Source organism: Panthera tigris, chromosome B3 (genome assembly GCF_018350195.1).
Source record: "Panthera tigris isolate Pti1 chromosome B3, P.tigris_Pti1_mat1.1, whole genome shotgun sequence".
Taxonomy (NCBI): Eukaryota; Metazoa; Chordata; class Mammalia; order Carnivora; family Felidae; genus Panthera; species Panthera tigris.
In genome coordinates, this window is record NC_056665.1 from 36,412,630 (window position 1) to 36,421,708 (window position 9,079).

The 9,079-nt window shown below is 48.5% G+C and overlaps 1 pseudogene; it reads left to right on the forward strand.

Moving 5' to 3' along the window:
* The first annotated feature begins 2,046 nt into the window (after nt 1-2,046).
* LOC102964817 lies at nt 2,047-9,079 on the forward strand (annotated as a pseudogene).

Genomic DNA, 9,079 nt, shown 5'->3' on the forward strand with positions numbered 1-9,079 from the left:
GGAGCACGGGGTCCAGGGACAAGGAGGGATCAAATCAGGTAATTACCATCCTCCTTCTCCTCAACAGACCACCCTGAGCACCACTGCGGGACGGCGCCCAGCAAGGGCAAGGCCACAGAGAGGCTTCCTTCCTGTTTTCAGGTCAGGTGCCTGTAGTGAAGACTCAGTGAGTTGTGAAATGCCTCTCCCTCTCCTCCGCTTCCTTCCATGTCCTGTCTGCCTGCCTCTTTCTCTTTTCATGATTTTCCTTGTTCCATCACACAGGGGATACACAACCGCATTTTCAGGTAAGACGTTGAGACCATACATGATTGAGATTACAAAGCAAAGCGTCAGCATCCTGCCGTGCCTCCACCTCCCCCACAATCCCCCTTTCCTCCTCCCAGGTGGAATCACTGCCAGAGTTTGGTATGTACATCTCATCCCCGTAGCTGGGGGAAGTTCCTGCATTTACACATATGTGAATACACACGTCTGCCCAGTATATACAAGTACGGCCTTCTTATCTATATGCCTACGTGTACATGTAGGTACGTATAACTTTTGCGATGTTTTGATATAATCGAGGCCATACCATAAGTGTTCTGCAACTTGCTATTTGCGTGTGATGTGTTTGGGGGAACCGTCAATCACAGAACACACAGGTCTACACCGGAGCCCTGTCTCGTCCTAACAGCTGCACGTTCCAACCTGCAGATTTCTGCAGGTTTTTTAACCTCTCATTATGGACAGTTCTGGGGTTTCAAAGGTTTGTTTTGGTATCACAAACAAGGAAGTGACGACTATTATTATCAGTTATCTGTCGCTGCCTAGCACATCACCCCAAAACTCGGTGGCTTAAAACCATAATATGTATTTATTATCACTCACGGTTTTTGCCAGGCATTGATCTGGGAGCCGCGCGGTCAGGTGGCGTCTGCCTCCGCATTTTTCACGAGGCTGCAGTCACTGGGTTGTGGGGGGCGGGGGCTGGAGGGTCCCCTCGCTCACAGGGCTGGCAAGTGGGTCTCAGTTGATGGCGGTGAGCCTTCGTTTCTCCCCATGTGGGCCTCTCCACTGGGCACTCTCACAACATGGTGGCTGGTTTCCCCCAGAAGGAGTTATTCAAGAGGGAGCAAAGCAGACGCAGCAATGCCTGTTAAACCTAAGTTCAAAGGTCACACGTGGTCAGTAGGAGGTATTTTTCCATTCCAGTGGGGGCTGGGGGAGGGGGGAGAGGGGGAGCTGGCTGGGGACGGGCAGTCCGGAGGAAGCTAGACTGCCTTCCATTGGAGGGGACTGGACCACATCAGCTAGGGAGCCGGCGGACTCTCAGCGACCTCTCGACCGCGCCTGCGCCGTCTGGACCCCTCCAGGGTCACAGGTGCCCCTGATTGAGGCCGTCCCGCCCCCGCCGACAGATCTCAATCATCAACGGTTTAAGCGGGGCAGACGGGGGATAATTTCAAACGCAGGTGCCAGAATCTCTTCGGTCATGACGGAGGAAGCCACAGTGAACACGTGGACGTGAACTCCAACAGTTATTTGTCTGCTAAAGAGAGAAACATCAGGATAGGTGACTCAGCTCCTCAGCAACAAAGCAGCCCCTCGGGAGAAACACGACTCGCAACAAGAGATTCCTACTCTGGGCATGTTCCGTGGAGTGGAAGAAAAAAACTTTCTTGTTCTCCAAAGACACAGTTCATCGGATACTGATAAAAGGTTTGGGAGAACTCGAATTGGACTCCAAAGAAGAGAGGTATGGCGTAAGCTCTGTGCACAAGACGGACAGAGGGTCCAACAGAACTGTAGGAAGTCGCTCTCTGACACAGAGGTTGCGGGAAACTGTGGGCCTGTGTTTTCCCATGAGGACTTACAGCAAGCGGCCAAAACCCCTCTTCTAATAAAGGAAAAATACACCTTTCTGAATTAGTGCTTGAGAAATGCCCTTTTCCTGCTAACTCAGATTTAGCCCCCAAACGGCACTTATTACATGGCATATAGCCCCTGTGAGCCTACACTCAACGTTTTTTGATACATTTGATAGATCCTCGGTTTCTACGAAAGATGAAGGAGATCAGCTTTGAAAAAGAAAGCAGTGGGGCGCCTGGGTGGCTCAGTTGGTTAAGCATCCGACTTCGGCTCAGGTCATGATCTCATGGTTCATGAGTTCGAGCCCTGCGTCGGGCTCTGTGCTGAATGCTCAGAGCCTGGAGCCTGCTTCCGATTCTGTGTCTCCCTCTCTCTCTGCCCCCCTCCCTCCCCCACTCACACTCTGTCTCTGTCTCTCTCTCTCTCTCTCTCAATAAATAAACATGAAAAAGAAAGCAGCAAAGTATTGAAGAGGGGGTTGACCCCCCCCCCTCCCAACGCACACATATGTACATTTGAAGCGGACCACACAGGTTGATCCGTTTTAAGGTGGGACCGACTTTAACCTGGAATGACTGAAGTAAGTGGGGACAATCCTGCAATTCCATAAGCTGATGTGACTCAGCAGGGGATACTACCACCCTGTGTCTGAGGTCAAGGAGGCAGAAGCAACAGCAGGTGTCTGGAGACAGCCTATGCTCACAGGTTAGCAGACAGGGAGCTTGGAAAGTCCATACACAGATTGATTACATCCCCCGCTTCGTGCCTGATTTGCTTCAGATTACAGGGAATCCCTGTTGCTGGGGAGTGATGGACCGTTACGAAGCTAAGCCTCCTTGAAGGGAAACCTGAAGGCACATTCTCGCTCAGGGACTCTGAGCAAAAGGTCTCCCTCTTCTCCATGAGCTCCCGGCGCTACAACAGATCCCTGTGTGCCCCAACTGCACAGTGGAACCATAACGTTGGTTCTGACGCCCACGACCATGTGTGTTTCACTCCTCCGCTGTCACAGGACTTTCGGAACATTATAAAGGTCCCAGTGCTGGCATGGTTTCTTTTTTTGAACCATCGCTTACTATCTCACCAAGCAGGACTTTCCCTTTTAGCCTGCAGTATATCTGCCATGCCGTAATCTGCAGACGCACTAATATGATGGAATTGATGGGCTCCCTTTACCATCAGCGTTGCAGGACTTTTTTTGAAAGAGTATCGTTATAGGCAAAAAGGTAGAGTTCGCTGGTTAGAATGAGAACCAGTGAAGGCAAAGGAAACTCTCCTGCCCTCAAAGGGCGTTAACTAAATCTGCTTTTATGTGCATCAAACAATACACCTATAGCAAGTACTGTATGCATCAGTGTTAGGTTTTTTCAGTACAGGATGTAGGCTTAGTATCCATCAGAGGCAATCTGCTGTTACTTACTCAGATAAACGTGGTGCCTATGGAGACATCAGAGGACAGGGCTACAGGTGTTCAGGAAGGCTACAAACACATTTTGTCCATTGAGCTAACCGTTTGGTTTTTGCAAACTGTAGTAATTGAGTGAGGCAACTCCGGGGCATTTGCCGTGAAGAATTCTATTTATTACTAAAGAACAAATTATTAATATTGGATGAGTGTTTCGACAGTGTGACTAATGTTTAAAATCATTATTTTTTTCCCCAGACTTTTTCTGTGAGCTTCCAAAAGTAATGATGTTTGTAGTGACTATAAATCAAGCTTTGGAAGTCCAAAAAATAAAGACGGCCTTCCTTTGAGGAAAAAAAAATGCAGTTTTCTGGCCACAAGGTATTGGTATAGTTTATAGTCAGTCCCCTGTCTCTTCTGCAAAAGGTACTGTTAAGTAAACCGGGTTTTCTAAGTAGTTGTTCTAAATTTTCAGGCTTCTAAACTTGGCAATAGAATTTTATTTAAAGGCCCTAGGTATTAACTTTTTAAAAAAATGAGTGCTTTAACTTAAAACACACTGGGGAAAGCTGCAATGTAGTCCTGTGTGTGATTTTTTAAATTTCTTAATATTTTTATTTTATTTTTGAGAGAGAGAGATGGAGGGTGAGCTCGGGGTGGGGGGGCAGAGAGACAGGGAGACACAGAATCCAAAGCAGGGTCCAGGGTCCGAGCTGTCAGCACAGAGCCTGATGCGGGGCTCGAACCCATGAACAGTGAGATCATGACCTAAGCCGAAGTCAGATGCTTAACGGACTGAGCCACCCAGGAGCCCCTGATTTTTCAGGTTAATACGTGCAGTCTAACCGTTGATTAAAGTTGCATCTTTTCCTGGGCCCATGATGAGTTTGTGAACCATGAAGAAAATGAGACTAGAAGATGCCCGACCAGGTCATATCAACAATAACTACAGTGGTTGCTGATGTTGTGATTATTGTTAAACTGTAATGAACAATTTGGATTTATCTCTTTGTTGTAAACTCTCATAGCTGAATTGCTTAAGTACAATTTCTAGAATTTCAGTGCAGTTAATTTCTAATGGAAAATCTGAAACTTACATTGTAGATTTAAAAGGTACTGTACAGGGGCACCTGGGTGGCTCAGTCAGTTGAGCGTCTGACTTTGGTTCAGGTCATGATCTCACAGCTCGTGGGTTCAAGCCCCACATCGGGCTCTGTGCTGACAGCTCGGAGCCTGGAGCCTGTTTCAGATTCTGTGTCTCCCTTTTTCTCTGCCCCTCCCCTGTTCATGCTCTGTCTCTTTCTCTTTCTCAAAACTAAACATTAAAAAAATTTTATTTATTTTTTTTTATTTAAAAAAAAAATTTTTTTTTAACATTTATTTATTTTGAGACAGAGAGAGACAGAGCATGAACGGGGGAGGGGCAGAGAGAGAGGGAAACACAGAACCGGAAGCAGGCTCTAGGATCTGAGCCATCAGCCCAGAGCCCGACGCGGGGCTCAAACTCACGGAACGTGAGATTGTGACCGAGCCGAAGTCGGACGCTTAACCGACTGAGCCACCCAGGCGCCCCTAAAAAAAATTTTTAAAGGTACTGTGCAACCATTATTTTTGTAAATTATTTAGCACACTTTTGTCACCTAGAATAGCGTGCCATACTACTCGAGGGGGCTATCTTGCAAGTAATACCAAGTTCCAGGGTTTGCTTCTTAGTATTGAACTACATTTACAGTTCTGTCCTAGACATGTCGCACCAGTCGAATCCATTCGTGTGTCTTTTTGTTCACGTGCTCTGTACCACTGGTGAGTGCGCCTTGGTTTCCTTACCTGCTGCCACAGAAAGTTCTTTTACATCCTGATGGCTATTGCCAAGGCTACACGAAAGAAAAGCTATATTTGTATGCAACCCTAACCCTTTGATGGCTAACCTAGGTTCCTGCTTGCTGAGCCTTGTTCCATCTGTGTTCTTATGCTAATAAAGTATGTTTGGTGTTCTCCTTGTAAAACAACAACAAACGAGTCACATGTTGTCACTTCTGCCACATTCTGTTCATCAGAAACCAGTCACTAAGTCCAGCACTTTTTAAGGAAGGAGTGCAAAGGATTTGTGAACATATTTTAAAACCATCAGTTCTGCCCTGACGCACGATCTGTATGGACTTATGCGAAGGTATCCTTAGAACAGATTTCTAGAACTCAACGACTGGATCAAGTGATATATGCACTTTGAATCTTGGTAATTCCTGTTTGTGGCAGAAACCGTTCATCGTCCTCCAATAGCCATCGTCTCTCTTTCTCCATTTAGCACTGGACCTCCTGACTTTTAGCTGGCACAGCTCGAGAATGTACCTCCCAACCTTGCTGCTACATGGAGATGTGCGACGAAGTCCTGCCCAGTGAGAGGTATTGTGTGAAACTTCGGGTCGTGCCCTTAAATTAAAGGAAGCATTGGCATACTTCCTTCCCTGTGCAGATCGTGGGTTGACACGTAGAAAGAACCCATCCCTGGATCCCCTCATGGAGCCGCCCTTCTTCGCAGGACTTCCTACCAGCCTAGAATTTTGTATGAGAGAGAAATGGAGTTACACTGCCCGCCTGCATGTCCCATCTCTGCCACTTGTCTGTGGTGACATGTACCTGAGTGCCCGCTAAGCGCCAGGCTCTGTGCGTGGTGCTGGCAATCCCTCGAGAAACTGCTGTATCCAGAGCTCACCTGTGGAGGGCCAAGAGGGACAATAAGCCAGGCTGGGCTGCAGTCCCCTCACCTGGAGAGTGGGGACAACTCCCAGGGCCATTGCAAAGACTGAATGAAGTTACATGAGCATCGGATTGTGACCACAGCACCTGGAGGCAGCAAAGCCTCGGTACAGGCAGCTGTTATAATGAAGAAAAGCTATATAGGTGCCTGGGTGGCTCAGTCGGTTAAGCCTCTGACTCTTGATCTTGGCTCAGGTCATGATCTCACAGTTCGTGAGTTCAAGCCCCAGGTCGGGGTTCAAGCCCCACGTTGTGCTGATGGCCATGGCTCAGAGCCTGGTTGGGATTCTGTCTCTCTTTTTCTCTGCCTCTCCCCCGCTTATGTGTTTTCTTTCTCTCAAAATAAATAAACAAACTTTAAAAAATAATTAAGAAAAGCTATAAAAGAAAGCCTCCAGCACCCCCCCCCCCCATTTCCTCTCTGTGCCCTTTTGTCCCCTCACTGGTAACTTACATAGACTTTAATACCCATCTCCCTGGGGTAGGGGGGGAGGGGGAACCTGCTTTCATAAAAGATCTCATAAATTCTTTCTCACCGAGATAAGAATGACTGGTATTGTTTAATGCACTTCTCCTGCTACACGTACACTCTAGTGGAGGACATACTGTGCTTGACTAGACCACAGACGTGAAAAGTCTAACTATGAAATTTCGGGCACCAGTGAAGCTAGGTGGGGGCGCTTGGCCCACTAGGAGGGGCTTCGCTGATGCTGTCGAAATTGTAATTTTTAGGGAGCCGGCCCTGACCTCCTCTCCCCTCTCTTCTTTAATATCTTCTTCCCTCTCTTTACCTTTTTTTTTTTTTAAGGTTTATTAATTTTTCCAGAAGCAGAGTGCGAGCAGGGGAGGGGCAGAGAGAGAGGGAGGGAGACACAGAATCGGAAGCAGGCTCCAGGCTCCGAGCTGGCAGCACAGAGCCCGACGCGGGGCTCGAATCCACGAACCGTGAGATGGTGACCTGAGCCGAAGTCGGACGCTCAACCGACGGAGCCACCCAGGCGCCCCACTCTTCCCTCTCTTCTCTCTTCAGCTCCCTCTGTGTCTCTTCCTTGCCGAAACGGCCATCTGAGTCTCTGATGATTCAATGTGATTACGTTTCCACAGGCAGGTGTGTGTCCTGTTTAGTTGCATTAAAAATAAATCACTTAGCCCCACACAGTCAATGCATCAATCTGTTGCTCTCCTCTGCTTTCCAGGAACGGGTTGCTCAAGAAGCAAATGACTCGTGGGTCACGTGAGTGGGGAAGGCCGAGGTGGAGTGACAGCGCCCTTCTAGTTCGCCCACCAGCCTCCTGCCCGAGCAGACAGGGAATCCGTCGTGCCCGCGACTGTGCCCATCTCAGAGTGCACGCTGTGTTCTTGCAGCCCGTGACGGTGAGCTGTGGAAGAAATACGGCTTGCGGAGGTGGGGTGAGGCTCGGATTTACTGATGCTTCCTATGTGCCAGGCCCAGTACTTTCTTTTTCGTCTCTTCCCTTCTTTCTTTTTTTTTAATTTTTTTTTTAAATTTTTTTAACGTTTATTTATTTTTGAGACAGAGAGAGACAGAGCATGAATGGGGGAGGGTCAGAGAGAGAGGAAGACACAGAATCTGAAACAGGCTCCAGGCTCTGAGCAGTCAGCACAGAGCCTGACGCGGGGCTTGAACTCACGGACCGTGAGATCATGACCTGAGCGAAGTCGGACGCTTAACCGACTGAGCCACCCAGGCGCCCCTCTTCCCTTCTTTCATGGGGGAATCAGGATTCTGGTCGCGGGAGTCTGGGCACGTTGGTCTTTCAGGGCCTCGTTTCTTGAAACCAGAAACATTACATCTTTCTCTAATCATTCCTTCTGCTATGACAGAAGAGTCTGGGGGTTAGGCAGACCTAGCTCGCCACTGTGGGCACGTGGCTTAGCCTGTTTCTTCAGCTCTAAAATAGGGCCAGAAATCAGGATCGAACCAGATAATATATTTAAGGCACCTTATAAATAGGCAGCTAAAAAAGGGTGGTGTGTAATTCCTCCTTCATAACACAGGTGACATACTTCACCGTCTTAGAGGTTTGGTCATTTTTACAGGTTGGGGTGGCAGTGTTCCAGGAGGGGAGTGGGTGTGGGTGTGGGTGGGTGTTTCTCGATGAAAACAGTGTGGGGGAGAGAGACCAGAGTCTTTGTAGAAATCTCAGCACTTTAGAAAACCAGACCGCAGCCTCTATCAAGAATGCTGCTGGGGGGGCGTATCAAAGACCGTCCTCCCAAAAGTCTTGCTCGTTGTGGCCTCCTTCCACGTCCCATGTGGGCTGGTCTGTGATTTGCTCTAACCAATAAAATGTGGCAGAAGTGACGCGGAGGCAGTTCTGGGCCTAAGCCTTAAGAAGCCCTGGAAGGTCCCAATTTTGTGCTTTGGGGAGATCTGGAACCAATATGTAAGAAATTTAGTCTCTCTGGGCTGGAGAGACCATATAGAAAGAACACGTGGAGAAGGAGAAACCCTAAGAATATATGGAGAGAGGGAGAGACAGACGGACAGTGGGAGAAAGGCCCAGCCACTCCCGTGTGCCACGGAGCCCAGCCCTCCAGCCACGGCTCTGAGGCACCAGCCATGTGAGTGACCCAACCCAGATACTCTAGCCCAGTCCAGCCCCCACATGACTGCGGTCCCAGCCGACATCGTGTGCAACAGAACTGCCGAGCAGATCCCAATCACCCCACAGTCTCACGAGAGACAATAAAACGGTTGTCTTACGCCATTAAATTCTGTGTATTATATACAGCAATAGATAAAGAAGCAGTTAGCGGGATCTTGGAGTTATCGCTATGTGACAAGCCATGGACGCTCATTATGAGAGGTACACAGGCACCGCCCTTGGGAGCTTGGTTCGGGCAAGGAGGTTGCACACGGGCAAGCATGAAGATTTGAGACTGTTATTAATCCACACTCAAGGGTGTGCTTAGAAGCGGGATGCACGGACTGTTGATGATGGCGTTGGGAGGGTGAGGCAGGAATACTTCCTAGAGAAAAGGAGTTTTGAGCTGGGTTTGAAGGAAAGAGCAGATGACATGAGAAGATGTCTCAGAGAATGA